Genomic DNA, 22,641 nt, shown 5'->3' on the forward strand with positions numbered 1-22,641 from the left:
TCTTGGAAATGGCAGAATTTCCTTACTTTTGTGGTTCAATAATATTTAATTTTGTAAGTGTATTTTTAATTATAGTGGACAGTTTTTAAAATTACAATGGATAGTTTTTTCCATATATTGGCTATTGTAAATAATGCTGCATGAGTATGGGGGTACGACTGAACTTCTCTTAGGTATTAGTATTCTGCACTTTACTTTTATTCCCATCTCCACATTTAATTCTATCAATATCATATTTTGTAAATTTTATTTTTGTGTATCCATTCACAAATTATTATAGTTAGTTTTGGACTTTTGTATTTTAACCTTAATACTAAAATAAAAACGTTACTTAAACACCAGCATTATAATATTTAAGTATTCTGAATTTAACAGTATATTTACTTTCACCAGTTAGTTTTATCTTTTCATGTTTTTTCTCTTGTCACTTAGTGGCCTTTTGTTTACCTTCAAAGAACTCCTGTTAGCATTTTTTGTAAGGCAGATTTTATGGGGATGAATCCCCTTACCTTTTGTTGGTCTGAGAATGGAAATCACTGATAGTCTTATTGTCATTTCCTTATATGTGGCATTTATCTTTTCTCTTATTACTTTCAAGATTTTCTCTATTACTTACTTTTGACAATTTGATTATAACTTGTGTTGGAGTAGTCTTCTTTTGGTTGCTCTCTCTTGGAGTCTACTATTTCATGAATATAGATGTCCATTTCCCTCCCAAGATTTGGTATATTTCAGTTGATATTTCTTTCCCTTTTTCTCTCCATCTCTTCTCCTCTGAGACTTTCATATTCTTGTATTCATACAGTTGATATTGTCATATAGACCCCTTAAGCATTCTTTATTTTTTTCAATCTTCTGTTTTTTCTTCTAATTGGATAATTTTAAATTACCATCATTGAGATCACCAGTTCTTTCCTTTGCATTATTGAATTGTATATTGAAGCTTACTGTTGAATTTTTAAAAATTTTTGTCATTGTACTATTCATTTCCAGAATTTCTATTTAGTTTTTTTCTATGATTCTACTTCTTTAATTCTCATTTTGTTCATTATTTTTAAAATTTAATTTAATTAACTATCTATGTATTTCTACATATTGTTGGGCTTCTTTAATCTGATTGTTTTTATTTATTTATTTATTGTGATGACATACTGTTCTCACACTGTAGCTGAGAGGAGGTATAACCCAATTTCCAGAACCTTTTCAGGATCAAAACTAAGACCAAAGTTGGCATTAATTGTACCTGACTCCTCCAAGGTCTCTTGGTAAATGGTTTTGGTAGCAGGACCAAGGTAATACAGAGTTGTAATGAGCCCACAGGAAAATGTGCTGAGGTTGGAGTTGAGACTACCATTGGCAAGTCTGCCACCTGGGTGTGGTTCAGCTTTCTCATATTGAAATTTTTTAATTTTTAAAAATTCACTTTGTTGGGCTTGGGATGTGGCTCAAGCAGTAACGCGCTTGCCTGGCATGCACAGGGCGCTGGGTTCCATCCTCAGCACCATATAAAATAAAATAAAGATGTTGTGTCCACTGAAAACTGAAAAATAAATATTAAAAAATTCTCTCTCTCTCTCTCTGTCTTTAAAAAAATTCACTTTGTAGTTGTTGAGACCATTATTTTGTTCATTTATTTATATGTGGTGCTGAGAATCCAACCCAGTGCCTCACACATGCTAGGCAACTGCTGTACCACTGAGCAACAATCCCAGCCCGATATTCTTAAATCTTAGGCTCCATGGTGGCTTCACAGATTCCTATCTGAATCCCAATATTTTCATGGGACATTGTTTCCATGTAGAGCTGCAAAATTTTTGTTGGTATGGTGGGAAATTTGAACCAGCAACTTCTTATTCCACTAACTAGCCAACCTCTTATTCCACCTTCTGTGTACAGTAATTGAAAGTTTAATGTATCGATAATTGAAGAACAAGAATAAATATTTTAAAATTGAAGTAAAAACTTTCCAAATTTTGTGACACATATTGAAGTTTGATGAACATCAAACATAGTAAATTTGAAGAAAATAATGCCTAGGAATATCATAATTCAATTTCTAGAAATAAAAAATTATGCTACATTCAAAATTAAATTGGTTAGACAGTCTGCATGATTTCCTGTATGTATGAGAATACTCTTTAAATATATGAGTAAGTATATCAATCTATGCCTCATATTAACTCTATGGGGTTGAGCCCATCTCCTTTCTTTGAGCATCACTAAAATTATAATAAAAGTGAAGATAAAACTACCTCACAAGGCTGATATATATATATATATATATATATATATATACTGAATTAAATAAAAAATGCAGTTTATTTTTTAACAAATAATAAACTTAGTAAAGCACTTAATAGCAGCTAAATTAATGATAGATATTTTATTTTTCTGAGTGTTTCTGATGGCTTGTGCCTCTTCTTACGCTTAATTATTATGGTTTCCCTTTCTCATAATCCTTTATCTGGTTTTGATGTCAGTATCCAAGGATCTTATACAAGAAATGAGGTGCTTTATTATTTTGTACAGTCCAGTTTTTTAATGTAGATATTAACTGAGTTTTAAAGGTTTATTAAAATTTATATTTAAATCCTTCTGGATCTGAGTGTGTGTGTGTGTGTGTGCGGGTGCGTGCGTGCGCACGCATTTAACTATTTAGATTTGTTAGTTCTTCCTGAATTACTCATGTATTTTTGCAAAATTATCCATTTGATTTTAGTTTTAAAATGACTTGTATACTTAGTTCAAATAATTGACACAAAGTTGTTCATGGTATTCAGTAATAATTTTAAATATCCAAATTGATTTTTTCCTTTTTAAGATTGTTTATTTTACCTTCTCTTTTAATGATAAATTTTCCCAGTGATTTATCCACTGTATTAGATTTTTCAAAGACATATAACATTTTATTTTGTTGACTATCTTTATGTTTGTATCCTTTATTTCACTTATATTTGCTAATTATTTTGTTAATTTTCTGCTACCACATTTTTTAGTGTTACTTAGTTTTAACTTATGTCTTGTCTTTTTTGGTGTAACTTAAAGATATTTATTTCTAAGACTGCTTCAGCTACATTACATGAGTTTTGGTATGTATTATATACATTGTCATTCATTCAGTTCTGTATGTATATGAATGTTCAAATTTTTATTAATTTTGATCTGATTTATATATAACTTTTTTAGGTTTTAAAAATTATATCCTTGGAACATTTTTAGTAAAGGGACATATTTTTGTTAAGGTCTAAATTAACTTGTGTTTAGGGGAGATGATAAAATGATTCTAATTCTTTGGTGTATATTGAAACTTACTGTGTGGCTTGATATAAGATCAGTTTTTGTAGATTTTCCATGCATGTCTGGAAGGCATGTATATCTTATAATTATTAGATGCAAAGCTTTATTAGAGCTTTATTATTTGTTAATTACATTATTGAGTTGCTAAGTTATTATTATTACTTTTTTATCGGCCACTCGTTCTGGCATTTAATGATAGAAATATGGTAAAACCTTCCATTATGACTGAGAAGTTTGCTCTTTGTGTTTCATATATTTTATATTCATGCTATTAGATGCTTAGAGAGGCATTTTATTAAATCTTATTGATGAATTATTTCATTTTTATTATTTAATGACTATCTTTATTCCTTAATAATTCTTTTATGTAGAATGCAGTTTATTGGACTTTAATATAACTACTTCAGTTTTCCTGTCCTTGTACTTTCATGAAAACATTCTTATTATATTTTAGCTCTCTCTCCTGTAGAGAGCATGCCACTGATATTTTAAAAATCCAGACTATTACTTTTAATCAGAAATTTAATTGCTTTCTATTTATTGTGATTACTTATACACTTCACTACTAAAAACTTATTTTGTTCCTCCTGTTAATATGCTATTTCTTTAATTTTTCATTCTTTATTATCCTCTGTTGTATAGTTGGGGTTGCTCAAGTTCACTACTCTCTTAAAGATCATATATTGTAGTTTAATTTCTAATTAAAAATAATGACCTTTAAATATTTAATGATCATCCTTTATTTAATAATTCTATTTGACCATGTATCTCTGTTCTTTCAAACCATATATAATCTTTAGAATATTTTATTTTCAATTACACCTGACCCTATCCTACATCTTAGTTTATCTAATATTAGTATTAACTTGTTTTTATATCCATTATAATAATTGATATTATTTAATATTTTATACTAAAAACTTATTCAAGATTTCATAGGTGGTGCCACAACAGTGGCATATCCAGTGACATGTTGGAGCTCACTGGTGAGCTAGTGTTGACTAGTGAGCTCTAACAAGCAATAGCTAATTATGTGTATCTCTTTCCAACTTCACATTCAGTTACACAATTTTTGTAGCTGAAATTAGCCTGATGGGAGAACTTATATCACTGAATTCAGTTAACACTACAAATGAGTATTTTGTTTCTTTGCCATATGTTTTTAAGGAACCAATTTATTGAATATTTACCATTACACCACTATCAGTATCCTTATTTCTCATTTTAAATCTAATCTTTTATTCTGGGTTACATTTACTTATTATTTTTTAATATTCTTCTAATGCAGGCAATGATAAGCAAACAATCTTTACCTGAAACTGCACTTCATTCTCACTTTTTCGTAATAGTTTAGCTGAATGTATAACTTAAGGTATTTATTTTCTTTTAGTACTGTGAGGATATTATTTCTTTTTTGTATATTAGTGTTGCTCTGAAGAAGTCAGCTAATTATTTAGTTGAGTTTCCCCTGTAGATAATCAAGCTTCCCTCTTTGTCTTAATGTTTATAGAAGTTCTGAACTGTTTGGTTTTCAGATTTACTCTTTTGTGTTATTCTACTTTGTTGCCTTTGTTGCAATCTGAATTTATTAGGTCCACAAATCTGTTTTCTTCTGGCGAGGTTCAGCCAGTATTAATAATTAATGATGGATTAAGGGATAGAAGGAGAGAAGAAATGAAAATATTTCTCCATTGTCAGCCTGAGTGACATATCTGATGACAATCTCATGTCTTCTGTAGTTGCAGCTCCAGCTGATCTTGACCACCAGAGCTTCTCATTTTTCTCTTCTGTCTCTTGCTATTGCTAATCTCTAAGTTGTGTTGCTGTCCCTTGGTTTGCTTATCAAACTTTTCTACCATGCACTTTAAATTGTCTTGCACTCTTGAGTGGTTTATGTTTCTACAGTTGGATCCAGAATTATAGTGTTATAGATTTTATAGTTTTGTAATGTATATAGATTTGTATTTATTTTATTTCACTTGGCATTTGTGCACTATGCATCTGAGGTTTTATATTTTTCACCAACTCTGGAAATGATCCATAATCACTTCAGATATTGTGCTTTTGTCTGTATTTTCTCATTCTCAAATACTAAACATGTGTTACAGCTTTCTAATTTGATTATATTTCTTAATCTTTTAAAATATTTTCTTTATTTCTCTTTTCATCGTGGATAAATTCCTTAAAATTATCTCTCAGTTCAGTAATTTATCCTCTAGCTACATTTAATGTACTGTAGTCTCATTTAACACTAATTTTAATGACAAATTTATTTCTATAAATCTTTTCTAATCAAATATGTTGTTTTTATAATTACTTTTTACATTTTCTTTTTATTTAAATTTTTTTCTTATTATTCTTAACATATTCCCACAAAATTTGAGGTTAATATTCTGTTACTTCAATTCTTAAGGGTTCATTTTTTACTTAATGCTCATATTTAATTTAAAGTGTTTGATGAAGAACATTTCCTGATGTACTTGATATTTTTGTTTTTGGAGCTCTGCATTGGAGTTTGCTGTTCTATGAGACTCCCACATGGATTTCATTGTTGAAAGTATCTTGCTAAAGTGGATTTGCTTCTTCTAGATATTCCAGATTGCCATTCTCTATTATTGCAAACCTGTTTTTTCCACTTATGGTTCCCTGATGATTGCTGAGTTGGAAATTCTCCAAGGGGTGTTACAGTAGCTTCATAGTGCTTTGTCTCTGTCTCCTTAGAATTTTATTATTTTTTTCATGAGATCAAACATTTAAAACATTGTGTGTGTTTTCTCTTTTTAATATACGCCCTCTATGTTTCAATAGTGATATTTCTGTGTGAATCTAGCCTGACATTTTATAGGAAATAAAGGAGCATATTCCTGCTTGATAAACTTGTACTTCCTGTATCTTTGGCTTGAATACCTTTTCTGCGAGCCATTAACTCATTGTCTTTTATTTAGGACTTCAGTAAAATGTCATCTTTTAATAATTTCTTCATTAATCATCCTATCTGTATTACTGAGTTTTGTGTTATGGTGACTAAAACGTCTGACAAGAACAACTTAGAGAATTTTTTGTCTCATAGTTTCAGAGGTGTCAGTCCATGGTTGGACAGTTTCATTACAGAAATGCCATAGCAGAAGGGCATAGTGAAGGAAAGCTGCTTAGCTTCTGGGAGCAGGGATGAGGGTGTGAGGGGTGGTGCACAGGGAAAAGATAAACCCTTCCAGGGCATGCCTCCAATAACCTACTTTCTCCAAATAGGTCTCATCTCTCAGTACTCCATTCAGTTATGGATGGATTAGTCCATTAATGAGATCAGAGCCCTTAAGATCCAATCATTACCTAAAAGCTCCACCTCTGAATCTTGCTGCACTGCCGATCATGCTTTCAACACATGAGCTTTTTGTGAACCTTCCAAATCCAAATCATAACACTATATAAAATTTGAACCCTTACTTGTAAGTCTCAGCCTATGCCTTTCCCCTTTACTGCTGTTTAAAAATTCTTTAGCAAGGAACATTATCTATCATTCCATATATATCCTTACTAAAGAATTTTTAAACAGCAGTAATCACACTCAAAGAAAAATAAACTCTTCATAAGCTAGAAATCTTCATCTACTTTGTTTACTTCTAAGTCCATCACTTTGAATAATGCCTAATACGTCATAAGTACTGAAGTTGAAATAAATGAATGAAATCTTTAATAACTGTGTGTTGTGTGTCCCTGAACTAGGTGATGATGATATAAGAAACAAAATTGATAATATTTTAGCCTTCATGATGACCACGATCTAGGAGGAGTATAGATTATTAAAAAGGTAGTTTCCCACCTCTGGTGGATAAAGGCTATACAGTTGAATTCCTGATGAGCTTTTTGGCACCAGGAAGTATTCCTCCAAGAAGTATGATGATTACTTTTGATATGTAGTGCATCTAAGATTTCTTCTAAGAACTAACTGAATAATGCAGGAAGGCATGCACATTCACATACATGATAATGACTTAGACAGAAAATAATTTTAATAAGGAAGCTAATATGTTTGAGTAAATTAACTTGACTCCTGAAAGCAACTACGTATGAAAAAATTTCTGGTAAAAATTTTATGATAAAAATTAAGCATCTGTTATCTGGAAATCCAAAATCCAAACTGCTCTAAAATCTGAAACTTCTTAAGCTCTACCATGATAACAAATAGAAAACTGCACACCTAAACACAGTCAAAACACAGGCACACTAAAAATATTGTATAAAATTACCTTTATGCTACATATATAAGATGTATTTGAAACAATGAAATGTGTATTTAGACTTGGGTCCCATACTCAAAATATCATATAATGTATATGCAAACGTTCCAACATAAAAAAAAGTAAATCTGAGACACTGCTGGTCCCAAGTGTTTTGGATACAGGATACTCAGCCTGTACCAAGATTTTCTTCCATTATTAGTAGGAACTGTCTGATACACACAAAATGCAAAGATTTACCCTAAGTTTATACCCTGTTGCCTTGTAATTTAATGAGCAAGTACACAGTTGCCTTTGCAGGCAGTACATGAAGAATGATATGCTTTTACTTTATCAGTAAATAATAAAGTTTATAGCTATATTTACACAGGCTGTGTTTCTAGTATGTGAACTCATATGAATAATGTTAAACCTCTAGTATGTGTGTTTAATGTACTAGTTGATTTTTTTCCAAATTATAATAGTAGCAATTGTTTTATTTATGTAAGGAGAGGCTCTTTTCAAGAGAAAAGCTAGACTTCTTTTTCTATCATGTTGAAATCTTTTCCCATGTCTAACTGCTGTGATAGTCCTACGACTCTGCCTTAAACATTTTTTTTGAAAGTTGGCTGTCCTTAACACCTGATTACTGTTTTTCTGCCTTTGAGCCCTTGTTTCTCCAATTATTCCCTACCTAAAATGTCTGATCCTTGATTTTTGGTAATATTAGGTCTTTTTTTTTTTCTGCAGACCTCGACTGACCAATGTAAAGGAACTAATGTATAGTGAGCCCTTTCTTCTAAATAACATAAATTATATTACCATGTGCTTTCATATAGAATCCCATTGAATCAATATAAGAACTTAAATGTTTAGACAGCAGCCTACCATTTTAAATATGATGAATATGAATATTAGGGAGGGTTTATTAGTTTCCCTAGGAAACATAGCTAATAAGCTGGAATTCAAACCTCAAATTTCTGATTAGAAATGGTTGCTATTATCATTATGATTTTATTGCTTTTCCTATATATTCTACCCTCAACCTACCAAGAATTAATTAAAAAAAATTCTTAGCTTGCCTTTGATTGAATGGAATTTACAGTAAAATTACCATACTGTTTAGGTTTCCATGTGTTAGACAGTTGGAATAAGAAGAAAACATCAGTTGGAGTAGCTGTTTGCTACCCAATTTTAGTCTTTTTTGAATGGAAGCTGCTACCCCTAGTCTCCTGCATCTGACAAATACTCTTTATTATATATCAGGCACTAAACTAGACCCTTTGTATAGAATGCAGAACAAAAATTACATGGCTTCTATTTAGTATAAAATCTAGTTGGAAAGAGAGATAATAAATACATAAATCAATACCAATAATTTAATCTGTCATATTTGACATGAATAAAAAAATAAATAAAATAATGAAGGGATCTATTTCAAGATTTATAGTCAGAGAAGGTCTTTTTGAGAGAGACCTGGTAAGGTACTGAAGAATTAGCTCAATGAACTCTATGTCATAACTTCTAGTATGTTAGATATCTGTCAATGTGTAGGTTTGCCCATTGTAGGCACAAGTCAATTAGGTTTTCTCATCTGGTATGAACATTTGGACACAGATTCTGAAAACTGAGATTTGAACTTTTGAAGATGAAAAGCAGGAGGAAAAAGCACAAGAAAAGAAACTGGAAATTTAGTCCTTTAAAGATTGGAAGGAGTTTGTTTAGGAATGTGATTGCTTAATTTTTTATGCAATGTGAATTTTCTTAATCATCAAGAAGAGATGGCAACATAATTCACTCAGGATTCCTCTGACCAATATTTAAGGAATACCTACTGCACATCAGATATTATGTTAAGGAATAAAATGTAAAGGTGAATAAGACAAAACCCTTGTCCTCGAGTTTATAGACTCTGTGAAAGACAATTACAATGCAATGTGATGATTATTAGTACAAGTTTAAGAATAGAAATCAGATTTTGGAAAAGGTAGCATATAAACTAAGACCACAGGTTTATGTACAAGTAGACATGTTCACATTTCTTGGGAATACATTCACTTCAATAATCATAATTCAATTTGACATTATTTTGAAAATAAAACTCTTAACATAAATTTTGGTTTTGGTCATTTTGCTTAGTAGCTCTTAAATGTTCATTTAAGTAGCTCTTAAAGGTTCATTGATAAGTTTGAACAAAATCATCTATAGAAACAACATTGATTTCCTTCTTAATACATTATGAAGTGTTAATTATTAAACAAAGCATCCATTGTATTGTTGACGAGTTTTCTAGATAAGAGTGCAAATTCTTAACGTTACACATAAAATTTTATATTAAATTGTTTCACTTTAGTGGCCATCAATATTAGAAAATTCAAATTTAGCACATTTTAAAAAATATCAATTTTAGTTTTCATACATTTTATAGCTTTATTGTGATTTATCTGGAGAGACAAATCATGCCTTTGCTAACCAGTGACTGTTGTTATGAATTTTGTTTTTTACTTATTGCCCTTTATTTGTTTCCAGTTCACAGTGTTGATAAATAGATAACTGTTGCTTTTCATTTTCCTCTTTTTGATAAACTGATAGTTTTTAAGCACAAAAGGGGTATTCTAACTCAGTAATTTACATAAAAATCATAATTAACTAGTCTTTCAAGACTACATTAAAAATTATAATTCTTCTTACTCTCTTTTTTAAAGAATTCACCTTTATTTATTTATTTATATGGTGCTGTGATTTGAACCCAGTGCCTCATCGATGCTAGGCAAGAGCTCTACCACTGAACTACAACCCCAGCTCCCTCTTATTCTTTATAGTACTTTTTGTTCAAATAAATTACAGAAGTTACGACACCTCAGTTTTCAAAAATAAAATTGGCTTTATTTATGATTAAAGTCAATAATATAAAAACTATAATAATAACAACAACAAATAATAATAATAATATTACATTGTATCACAGGCTTTTCTTAAAAGGCTGGAGGATCATGAGTTCAAAGTCAGCCTCAGCAACTTAGGGAGGCCCTGAGCAACTCAGCAAGACCTTGCCTCTAAATAAAATATTAAAAAGGAATGGGATGTGACTCATTGGTTAAGTTCCTCTGGGGTCAATCCCTGGTACCCCACCACCACCAAAAATGTGTTCCTTAGGATGCTCATTAGTCATGGGGAAGTGTTTTTTTAGTCCTCAAACAAAAACAACAAAACACTCCATAGGATAGGATATCTCCATGTTTAATGGTACTGATAGTAAAGGTATTAATAATCTGTTTGAGAATCTGAAGACATATCATTTAACAACTTGGAATTTCTGCTGTCCTTCAGATCAAAACAGAAATGAAATATAGAAAAAAAAATCAGTATATATCTGTTTCTGTCTTACAAGCCACAGGAGAAAAACTGACTGTAGTATCCTTCACTGTACTTGCAAACTTATATTATGTGGGAACTCCAGTCATTTTCAGGTCTTTTTAGAATACATAGAAAAATGATATTGTGTACATGTGATTGCTAAGGAGCCCATGACACCTTGGTCTGATTTTGTTGAGTAATTACATCTATTTCTCCTTACTTTCCTTTTTCTGATTGTTTCCGTAAATTAGGAAATATTTAAATATTTTATAATGATCCTTCATTTTCATCCAGAAAAGTCAGTCAATATAACTACAATATTATTTAGATCCTACTGCCTAGTGATAGGAATGGTGCTTAAAAATACTTGTTAGAGTTCTTAATGGGGCTGTTACCTTTGTTGTGGAGTGTTTCTTGATTCAGACATGTCCTGTGAACAGCCAGTACAGGACTGGTGCTTGGATGAGGTACTGGATGATACTGTGAGCAAGCAGTTTTTATTTTCTTACCACCTGATTAGTTTATCCTCTCAGCTTAATGTGATCATAATTATTTTTTCATAAATTCTTTTTTAATGGCTGTAACTGTTCTAATTCTTTTACATTCTTATGACCCTGATCTCTGCAAAAACAACCCTGTAGGGTAGGTAACATGATCATGGTTTATAGACAGGGAAAATATAACTTGTTCAAGATCAGAAATTGAAGAGGAGCAGCTGAACTTCTATTTTAGAATTGTCTGATGGCAAAAGCTAAGCACTTAACTGTTATCCTACATCATAACCATGGCTGCCTAGAACTCAAAGAGCCTGGTCTATGGATCACTGATCACATGAATAGCTTTTCTTAGTGCTTGTCACCACTTCACACAGACTGACCTCGTGGACCTCACCCTCACAACCATCTTGTGGCACTGACTTCAGAAGGGCAAAGATTATGGCTATAGATCACAAAGAATAGACCTGCTATTGAATCTGTATGCTGTATTAATTTATCTGCACAACCAAAGGGGTTTGCCATATCTCCTTTTGTCCAACTGGTAGTGTTGTCATAACAGTGTCTTTATACAGGATTAACAAGTAACTAACTTATTTACTTTGGTTGCCAATAAATAACTGTAGTCTGTTAATAATTGTGCATGTGTTTTATGTGGCTGTGTATATCTGAGACAATCTTACATTTCTGGCATCCTAGATGGGATCGATATTCCTTTATACTTAACCTTCTATTTTATTATATTTCCACTAACAAAAAGTAAATCACATAAAGAAAAGCTTAAGTATTTAAAATAATTTACCAGTATATTGTATAAGTGATACAGACTAATAAGTCTGAATCTTTTTTTCAGTGTTACCTAAATATAAGTTTTTGTCCAATCTTAAATAAATGAATAAACCTGACATGTATTTTCTTGCTTTAAAACATATCAGATCTTTCACAAATTCCCTGAACTGTATTATGTTTATCTCTTCATATTTTTAACACTATTAAATTGCTAACATGATGAAGGTAAGTTGTATCCTAATTTATCTTTTAGTGTATCACAGTGCCAAACTTGACCTTACACATAGTAGATGCTCATTGAATGTTGTTGGCTTGGTGAATAAATTAGTCTGTACTAGATTGAACAGATTTGCAGTCCTAAATTGTTCTTGTCATCATTTCACTCTGCATAATTAAGAAGTTTTACTGAGATGATTAAAAATGTGTTATTGAATTACTGGTGTAGATTCTAAAGCAGTGGGATAAAAAAGACCATGAATATACCCCTATGAGGAAGCAATGAGAGTGTGTTTCTCACTGTAGGTACACCTAGTGGATTTTTTGTGTGATTGAATTAATTTATTTCTTTTAGGAAGGTTAGATTTATGATTTCCATATGGCACTTTATAAGTTTATCTTTTACCCTTAACTTACCGACTTATATTTTCCTATGATAAAAGTAATTAACTGTATATGAAAATAAAAAGAAAAAATTTAAACACCCATATTTCTATCATCCAGATATAATCACCCTTAGTATTTGTGTTTTTAATCTACATAATTTTATACTGTCTATGCAATTAATACCCTACCATAAAATTATCATTTTATAGATATTTCTATTGTTTTTATATTACATAAGATAGATTCCTGGAACTAAAATCACTGAGTAAAAATTTTGAACTTTGAGGTCTTGATATGTATATACTTTCTAGAAACTTACAATTTGTACTCTCATTGGAAGTATATATGATGCTATTTCATTGAGCCAGTGTCAAAATCATTTATCTATCTGTACTTTTAAGCAAGTGTCGTCAAGTAGAACTACTCACTTTAATATGTTGCTCTTGACAACTATGCTCAGAAATATATAAATTAAAAACTGTATTTTGCTTTCAGAAAGAATTATGGAATTCTTGCTTTAGAGAATTCAGTTTGGATGCTGCAGCTTACAAAGTTTCCTCCTAAACCAAATTATTTTTTGGTTCTGATTATAAACTACATACTTTTGTTTAAACTAGACTTAGTTTTCTATATTGATAACTACTTCACTGGAAGTTTTGTCAGTCAGTGTTTTGGGTTGAGACATTAGGCATTATATCTGATGTAGTGTTAACGTTCCTTCTTGTATCAATCAGTCTCATTTCTCTTCTCTGTTGTAACAAATTTAATGAGCATTCAAAATTTACTTATGTTTATTTATGCATTTTTTTTGTGTGTGGACTGCTGTACAAAAGCACCTTCATTCCATACCAATATTCTAGCCAAACTGAGTGCAAATGAGTCAGAGTAGTTTCATTTTAGAGAGCAGCAGTCATATTTGTATTAGGAAGGCAATAGTCTTGGATGAATACCAAAAAAAAAAAATCATTTTTAAGTGTTTGCCTCGTCCTCTAGTGAAAGCATTTGCGTTTCAGAGGCCATGGTGAGTCTCAGTCCCTTGCTGGTTCCTGTTTTTGATAACATTGCTAAGAGGCTATATGTATTTGTGTGTATTCACACACATGAATTTAGTATGATCTGAAGTATCCTATGAGAAATATATATATATATATATAATTTACCTTTTCTATTCACTGCAGTCTTTCCTACTTTTCTGCATAAATTGTCTCAACAAAGATACTAGATGTAACTCAGTAATTTAATCTTACTTATATGACATATTTGTTTTGCATTTCAGAGTACCAGATAAATTGCAAGTCTGTTGTGTCCCATAGCAGGTATGTATATAATTTACCTATAACTAAGTAAGTCTGTGTATTAACTGAAAAATTACTACATTTTGTTTATTAATATTCTTACAGATTTCCTAATATGAAAATGTTAATTTTTTAATATTGTACTTACAGATATTCACAGCTTCAAAGAACATTATATTTCATACATATGTTGTATTTCATTTTATTGTAAGAATCAAATAAACATTTATAAAATTTGATGAGGCAGAATAATTTTAATTATAATGCTTTCATCTTTGAAGATTAGATAGTATTTTATGGAACTGAACTATTAAAGCAACTGATGATGTGGGAACAGACTGTTACAGAACTACTGTGTTTTTGACATTATTGTTTTTCAAACTTTTTTGCTGTTTTCAAATTCATTTTCCATGGGGGTTGCTTTAGGTAAGGAGTGGTTGCAGATGTACTGTCTGCTGCACTGTCTCAAGCACTAGACAAATGGGAAAAAAAATGTTTGCACCTGTTTAAAATCTCAACCGTGCGGTGTTGTGGTTCCTGGGCAACAGGCAGGAATTCTCAAAAGCTTGGTTGCACCTGCTCAATTGTTGCTTGCAGCTGTGTCAGATGAGTAAGTGCACAGAGAAGCTTGTTAGCAGTTTGGTTCTGCTGTTATGTATTTGTATTTTTGTACTATGATTTTGAAAGATACTTCCTTGATGTAGACCTTGAACTAGTACATTCATTTATTTTAAAACTCACTAATTTGGGCTTCCAAAATATTTCCTCCGAATCCTTGTGTGTGTGTGTGTGTGTGTGTGTGTGTGTGTATAGTCATATATATATGACTGCCCTGCCCTAGATAATATGCACACTGGCATCTTCAAAGCATACCTGGGAGACTAGATCTCTCCAGATAACTGTGATGACTGTGTTGATAATAATCTTTGTCCTGGTAGAGACATTTTGTGTTTGGCTCGATTTCATCATGTTGGCAGCCCCACTATGTGAGGCTGGATGTAGTTATTGATCCATTTAGCTGAACAGATTTGAAAGCATTTGGATATTAGTGGACACATGGGGAATATTCAGAAAATTTAAGGGTATATTGTAAGATGATTTCTTGATTTGTGCATGTCTCTGTTGCATTTGGGGCAGAAGTGAGGGAGAAATAAAGTGAAATTAAACAGCAATCCTAGAAAAGGGGCTAAAAATCCAGATGCAGATTTTGAGAATGGGATATTATCCTTGGATCAAATGCTAGATACCTGGTATTTTTCCTAAGTGTTACTAGTGGTGAGATTGTTATTATTTGTTAATGGTTTTATGTATCTTCTGACAAATATCTGTATTTTCAAAACAGGCAAGCTATTGTAGGCCATATTTTATACTAGCTAGGTAAAATTCTATAAATGAAATACTTAGTAAATTTATTCAGTAGTCCTATATTCCAGATAGCAAAAACTTGTTCAGACAGTTCGCATTGTTTTCCTTAACCTAAAACACTAACAGTTTTAAAACACTAACGGTTTCCTATCAACATTTAGTAACAGAAATCTTTCTTGAAGCTGATATTATTTTTACTTTCATTGATCCATTTAGAATTCTTTTAATAAATAACCATGATATGAATTTAACCTCTTGGGAAGTAAGAATAGAGATACAAAAGTAAAGAGTATTGGCCATAGTCCCTTAATGCAATGCCTTGAACATAGTAGTTGGTCAATAAATGTTGAATGAATGCATATATGAATAAAACATTTCTGCTGTTCTATTAGAAATAGAGGGATAGTGTCCTAGAAACTTATTACTTGTTATACATTTTGGATAAGCCTTGATGGACTTACTTTAGTTTTTATACTGGTGGATAGATAGAGATGAAAATACTGATAAATCCTGTTCTTAAAATGAGACATTAATATATCAGAATTGATCCTTTGTTATTTTTATAAAGAATTAGAATAATAATATTTGCTTTATATTCATTTTTACTCAGAATGAGAAAAGCCTTTTTATTATCCCTATTATACACACAAGGCTGAGGCCTTAATGGTTAAGTTACTTGTCACCTTGGAAACTCTTTGCAGCGTAGGGATAAACAAATCTTCTGTGTTATGTGACTAATGTCCTAACCTTCCTGAACACTCACTCTGCTTTCTTCCTCTCCTTATCTCTGTCTTACTAAAACACAAAAAATAAAATCCGTGTTGACTCTCTCGATCAGGTAAGATCAGAACATATTAAACATTTGTAGCTGTTTCACTAAGCAGAAATAATGTAGCCTTTATTTATTGTATACATATTTATAATTATGGTTTCTAATTATACACCAAATTCCAACTATAAATACATAAAGTCATACAAAGGTAGATTCAAAGAGAACCATTAAGACCTGCTTTAGACAGGCACTTCTAGAGTTCCATTTTGGTAGCATGATTCACTCTCCTAAGAATGGCCCAGGTTGCAAAATGAGGCAATAACTACTGTAGGTAAACATCTTGTTTAGCTTCAAAAATTTTGCTACCATTGACTGATGATAATCATGAGCACTTTTATGCTTGGAAGTGCCTTTCCTCTGGGAACACTTTTTCTTTTACCCTTAATTTAAACCAGTGGGCAAGAAGTCAATATCATGGACATCATTTCTTCCTTCTGATTCTAGTGTGGTTGATTAAGCTATATCACTATATTAGTCTTAACATGAGAATTTAACAGTTAAGCCACCATATGTATTAGCTAGAATATTTATCATTAAACCAGACAAATATTAGCAGCTGCTTCAGTGGTCTGTACCAGAATTACTGTGTGGAATCTCAAAGATAAACTGCCAAGCCCTAGAATTCCTCAGCCTAATTGCAGGTTTCTGTGTGACTTCAGGATTAAAGAAATAAAGGAAGTAAATCCACATTTATTGAGAACATAGCATGCCTAAATATAATTTCTTTCTTTCCTCCTTCCATCCTCCCTCCTGGCCTCATTTCTTGTCTTTCTTTTACTGTATAAGGTAAACGGGATGCCTACTGTTTGCTAGACACAGTGACAGGCTAAATGAATAAGAAAAGTACTTGTTCTCAAAGATCAACCAGTGTAGAGGGAGACAAAGATATGTCAAGAGGGTTCTTTTGAGCATCACCAATTATTATTTAGTATGGAACTGGTCACATGTCTGTTCTTTTGTTTCCTCATCTGTGAAACTAGAAACATTATCTACCGTATATTTTAATGTCTGGAGAGAGAGATAACATGCTACTAGTAAAATCCATTGTTTGACACATAGCAAATACTCAATAAAAGTCTTAGCTATGCTAAATTTTCTATCACCACCACTACTACCAACATGAAGACTGCTCTAAGATACTGAAGAGTTCCATCCAATGTCTGGGAGCAGACATTGTAGTCTGAACATTTTTGCATAGATTGCCTCCAAAATTCTGCCCAAAGTTACAACTGCTTTTATGGATTTAGAAGAAATTTTAGAAATTGTCAATCAGTATACTAAATCTAAAAGATATATTCTTTTTGTCATTTTTCCCAAATTTTAATTATGGTCAAATACACACAACAGAAAATTTACCATCTTAATCCTTTTTAGATGTTTAGTTGAATGGTATGAAATACATTCATACTGTTGTACAGCCATCACAATCATCCATCTCCACAACTTTTTAATCTTGTCAAACGAAAATGCTATACACATTTAAAAATAACTCCCAATTCTGGCCTCCCTCTGCCTGCTGGCAACCCCCATTCTACTTTTTATCCAAATGATTTTGACTTCTGTTAATTACATAAGGGAAATCACACAGTATTTATGTTTTTGTATTTGCCTTACTTCACTTAGTGTAATATCCTCAGAGTTAATCCATGTTGTAATACAAGTCATAATTTCCTCCTTTTTAAAGGGTGAATAATATTCCATTGTATGGATATTCCATATTTTGCTTATCATTCATCTGTCAGTGGATATTTGGATTGCTTCCACATTTTGGTTATGCATAATTCTTCTATGAACACAAGTATACAAATATCTCCTTGAGAACCTGCTTTCAGTGATTTTTAAATATATACCCAGAAGTGGAATTACTGGATCATATGGTAATTCTCTTTCCCATGTATTCTTATGCTGAGATTACTTTCATCTAAATTGATTGGAATATTTTAATTTGTGTCTGTGAATGACATTGGTTTCTTCATAAGGAAAATAGGATGAGTTAGGTTCAGCAAGAAAATATCTACTAGTTGAGCTCATGCTTTAAAGGAGCCTATGAATGCCTTAAATAGATCAACATCTCAAATGCTAATGATGTTTTTAGAATATCTGGATTTTAACTCTTTTGATCATGTTTGAACTTAGGAGTTTTGAATTCTAACTGGCTACTGAAATCTGAGCTCCAAAATTCATTAGCTATGTGACCTGATCAAGGTTGCCTAAGCTTACTAAGTTTCAAGTGTTCAGATTTATGATATGGTAGGACAAACACTTGTTTTTTATTGATGTATGTGAGGATTAAAGTAGTTAGGTATAAAAATATTTGGAGTGCAATATTTACTAATATTCTCTGCATGTTAATTTTTTCTCTTTCTTGTTAATATATGAAGTTGTTATAATAGGCAGTATAGGAATTTGAAGGAAATTTGGTATTCATTCTTTGGCAGTTAATTTTGGTAATGTTGTGGCTTTGATAAATACTGTGGAATATCTCAGTTTATCATGTAGACTCATAATTTCTAGCTATGCTTGTGTTCACCTCAGTGTTTGTTTACTATGGAAGCATATCCTCCAATGGAAGTTCTGCTGATACAACCCCAGATAGCTTTAACCCCTCTTTTGAAAAGCAGATGCCCTCAAAACCAATCTCTTAAAAATAATCTCTCAAAGAACCCATATTTTCATTAAATATGGTTCTCTTGGCAAGGTTGTCACAATCTAAGCAGCTTCAAGTTTAGTGCATTTAAGTGCCAATGACTAGATAGCTATATAAGGTTTCTTTTTTCTTGAGAAGGAAATTAGCATGGTAAAATATCCTGATGCCCTACAACACAAACTCCCTTAACAGGAGAAAGGATTTGTGAATTTATATGTATGATTTTCCCTTAATTATCTTTAATAAAATCTAGATGATCTTAATTATAGTAAACCATTTTCCTCTGCCAGGCTGCTTATATTGCAGCAGTACCTTCTTGAACAGCAATCAGAAAAGGATTCCTTAAAAGTAAGGAGAATAGCACTAGGTACATGGATCTGATCATTACTTACCAAAAGTTATAGAGTTGATGTACATAATGTCAAATGAACAGTTTTTGACATAATGAATCAAGACAGACATTGATAGTTAAATTTTTACTTAGTTGGGTATCAGCATGCTAAAGCTTTATCACAGTCTTAAGGGTGTACCACAGTACCTCAAACTAAGCATCTTAAATAGACACATCCTTTCTTGGGCTTAGAAGTCTGAAATCAGCAGGGTAGTTGTTTCTGGGAGTTGAGAGAGAGGGATCTGGTCCAGGACTTTCCTTTTGACTTGTAGTTAGCTGTCTTTTCCCTTTGTCTTTCTCCCTTAGTGTCTCAGTGTTCAGATGTCTCCCTTTTTATAAGGGCATCAGTCATATTGTATTAAGGTCCACCCAATAACCTCATTTTAATTTGATTAGGTCTAAAATGGCCTGCCTTCTCCAAAATAAAATGACATTTTGTGGTACTGGGGATTAGGATTCCAGCACTTTTTTGGGGTGTAGGGCACGATTTGATACATAATGACTGGGTTAATAGTTAATATTTGAGTGACTTTTGTATTCCAGACATTTATATATATATTATTGATAATGCTTATAACATTTGTTAGACGTTATTTCCCCCATTTTCCAGGTGATAAAATGGCATGTCAGAGAAGATAAGCAATTTGTCCAGTCACACAGCTAGTAAATATTAAATGTTGGCATTTGAACCCAGTATTCCATGCTGCTTTTTAAATGGATAAACTTCATAACAAGTCCAAAGTCCAAAGTCCAAAAAAATACTTTGAGTATTTAAGATTGTGTTTTGGGTTTTTGTTTTGTTTTATTATTAGGGCTGTGCCAAAGCACATTTCACCCTTTAAAAATGGTACATTATATAAATTATATTATTGCCAAAATGCCCAATCATTGAATTCCTACAAATTCACTCCTAATGGTTTTTTTTGTTGTTGTTGTTTTTTTTTTTTTTTTTTTTTTTTTTTTTTTTTTTTTTTTTAACTGACAGTTGTCTTTGAAAGCTTAGTGTTTAAGCTCTCCTGCACCTGAGGAAGCTTTTGGACAGGACGGATTCTGAACATAGACTGCATGAGTTGATTCTGGCCCCCATTTATGTGGATGGCACTGAGAGCCAAGTCATGCTCAGAGTCTGCTACTCAGCACATGTGCTTTCTGTTCTCCTTCCCCCCCCAATACTTCTCTCTCTCTCTTTCTCCCTCTACCATCATCTTATTTTGTTTCTTCACTTTTACCAGGTAGTTTGTGTTTTTTGCTTTTATGCAATTCTTGCCACAATGATAAACATTGAAAGGGGATGGGTGTGAATGACAAAATCTCTGTTTATGCACAAGCTAGTGCTCTTGTAGGTGGCCACAGCATTATTGTTACTCATTTGATCTAAGGAACAAGAGGCATTGTGTGTCTTGTATAAGTTTGCCATCTTACTAGTGAAAACATTTTTTCTCACATTTAAGTTTTAAAGCAAAACCAACTCATGACCCAGTTTCACTAATAATTCTCTTAAGTAACCCTTGTATTCATTTATAAGTTTTTTTTTTCCACCCACTGTCTTCTAGCCTGGTTTAAAATTTTTATATATGTACTTTTAAAAAATTGATTAGCTGGAGAGCTGCCCATTCCTCTGTGCTGTATAATAAGGATTTAAAAACTGCACACTGAATTCTGTATAGTGTAATTAAAACTGACCCACATTTGGACCTGAGTACACCAGGACTTAGCCAAACTTGCCATGAGCTGAGTTCTGGTGGCAGATGGGAACTAATGAGGACACACTCCACTCCAGAATTTCCCAGCTGCTTGGCCCCTTTTTGTACAAACAAGGTTTGGAGCGAAGTCCGGATCCCAAGAGCATGTTCTGTAAATGTGCTGTACCCAACGATTTGGGAAACGTTCTTACAAAATCAGGCTGTTTCAAAGTATCCTGAAGACCTCAGCCCCTGTATAATTTAAAACATTAAAAAAAAGTCAAAGGTAACTTTTGTGCTCTTTTTAACCAATTTTTAATTTTACAGTGAATAAAAAAATTGTATTTCCCTTGTCTTCTCCTACGCCTGGCAATGGAATGATCACTTATATCAAACCTGGTGATTAGAATGGTATCTAATCTCAGGGAGTATCTCAGGGAGAGTTGTGTATCAGGATAGACTATGTTTCCTTGCAACCTATGGATCTCTTCAACTGGTTTGATGTCCTGGGACTATTCAGGCAGATGTAATTGAATCAGTTTGAAGCAGCTGTAGCTGGCATGTGGTCTCTCAGATTGCTAGCACCTGCTTGTTTTTTTGCAACTCACTAGAGTGAGAAAAGTGCCAAAACCAGCATTGGTCTTGGAGCAGATAAAGCACTCCATATCTTACATTCTATTCCCCTCCCAGTCTAGCCACATCATCCTGGTGCCTGAATTAATAAAACCCCCTTTTTATAGTTAGGTCTGAGGTATACTTCTCCTTCCCATTTTTCTCAGTATTCAAATTCTGACAGTATTGACCATGCTTCAGTAAATAAATAAATAAATAGTATAATGATGATCAGGTGGCTTTGGGGCTCTCTTATCATTAGACAACTGGATAGCCTGTGGTTTGCAGAATCATTTAAATGAACACACCAAATTCATTTGCTGTTCCAGCACAGTCTTATTGGCACAGAGAATGAGTAGTTAATGTATAACAAACTGTGAGCTGTTGTGGAATATGATAAATACACTTCTTTAGCAGGAGGGAATGTAAAATGGACCTGTTTCTCTAATGCAAGCTCAAAACTAATTGACATGGATTTCTTCAACACATACTATGTGAAAGAAGATACAGTATTATAAAATGGGACAATAATCCAAGAATATAAATATGTAAGATATATCTTAAAAGACATATTTTTTGAAAAAGGTTTAAATCTATTTTAAAATCACTTTTTCTTTTTGTTCCATTTTGTCATATGGCATATGATAAAATACTTAACCCTTAATGTTGTCAATATCCTAATATTTAATTTGAATTAGGATGATAAAGAACATGTTTACTGAAATTTATGGTTTATGTTACAAAATTTCTATTAAAAGGTTTTAATATTGATAATATTTTGAGAAAAGTTAAGTAATAGTAGTAAGATCAAACTCTACAAAGGTTATTTCATTATCAAAAGCAGCTGCCTATTTTGCATGGCATGGTTAAATGCAATGGATATAGAAAAGAATCCGTGGTCCCTGGATACAAGAATTTTACAGTATACTTGAAGGCACATGATATACATTTTTTTTAAATAGCAAAATAAGGCAATTCAGTTAAATAAATGCCCTAGAACTGATGGTCCCTCCCCCCTTTCACTGATCATGAAAGACAGCACCAGCTGAGTGCAGTGGGA

General features: G+C 32.2%; 1 protein-coding gene across 25 annotated transcripts in view; it reads left to right on the forward strand.

Annotated features, from left to right (window-relative positions):
* The window catches only part of Zbtb20 (zinc finger and BTB domain containing 20), a 795,965-nt gene that overhangs the window by 208,222 nt on the left and 565,102 nt on the right, over positions 1–22,641 (forward strand). For all 25 annotated transcript variants that reach the window (XR_009225021.1, XR_009225019.1, XM_058572861.1 and 22 more), the window contains one exon: positions 14,034–14,073. The gene's annotated coding sequence lies outside the window, so the exon portion shown is untranslated. The remainder of the gene's footprint in view (positions 1–14,033; positions 14,074–22,641) is intronic.

Source organism: Marmota monax, unplaced genomic scaffold (assembly GCF_021218885.2).
Source record: "Marmota monax isolate L192 unplaced genomic scaffold, Marmota_monax_Labrador192_F-V1.1 WCK01_AAM20220418_F8-fsc00119, whole genome shotgun sequence".
Lineage (NCBI taxonomy): Eukaryota > Metazoa > Chordata > Mammalia > Rodentia > Sciuridae > Marmota > Marmota monax.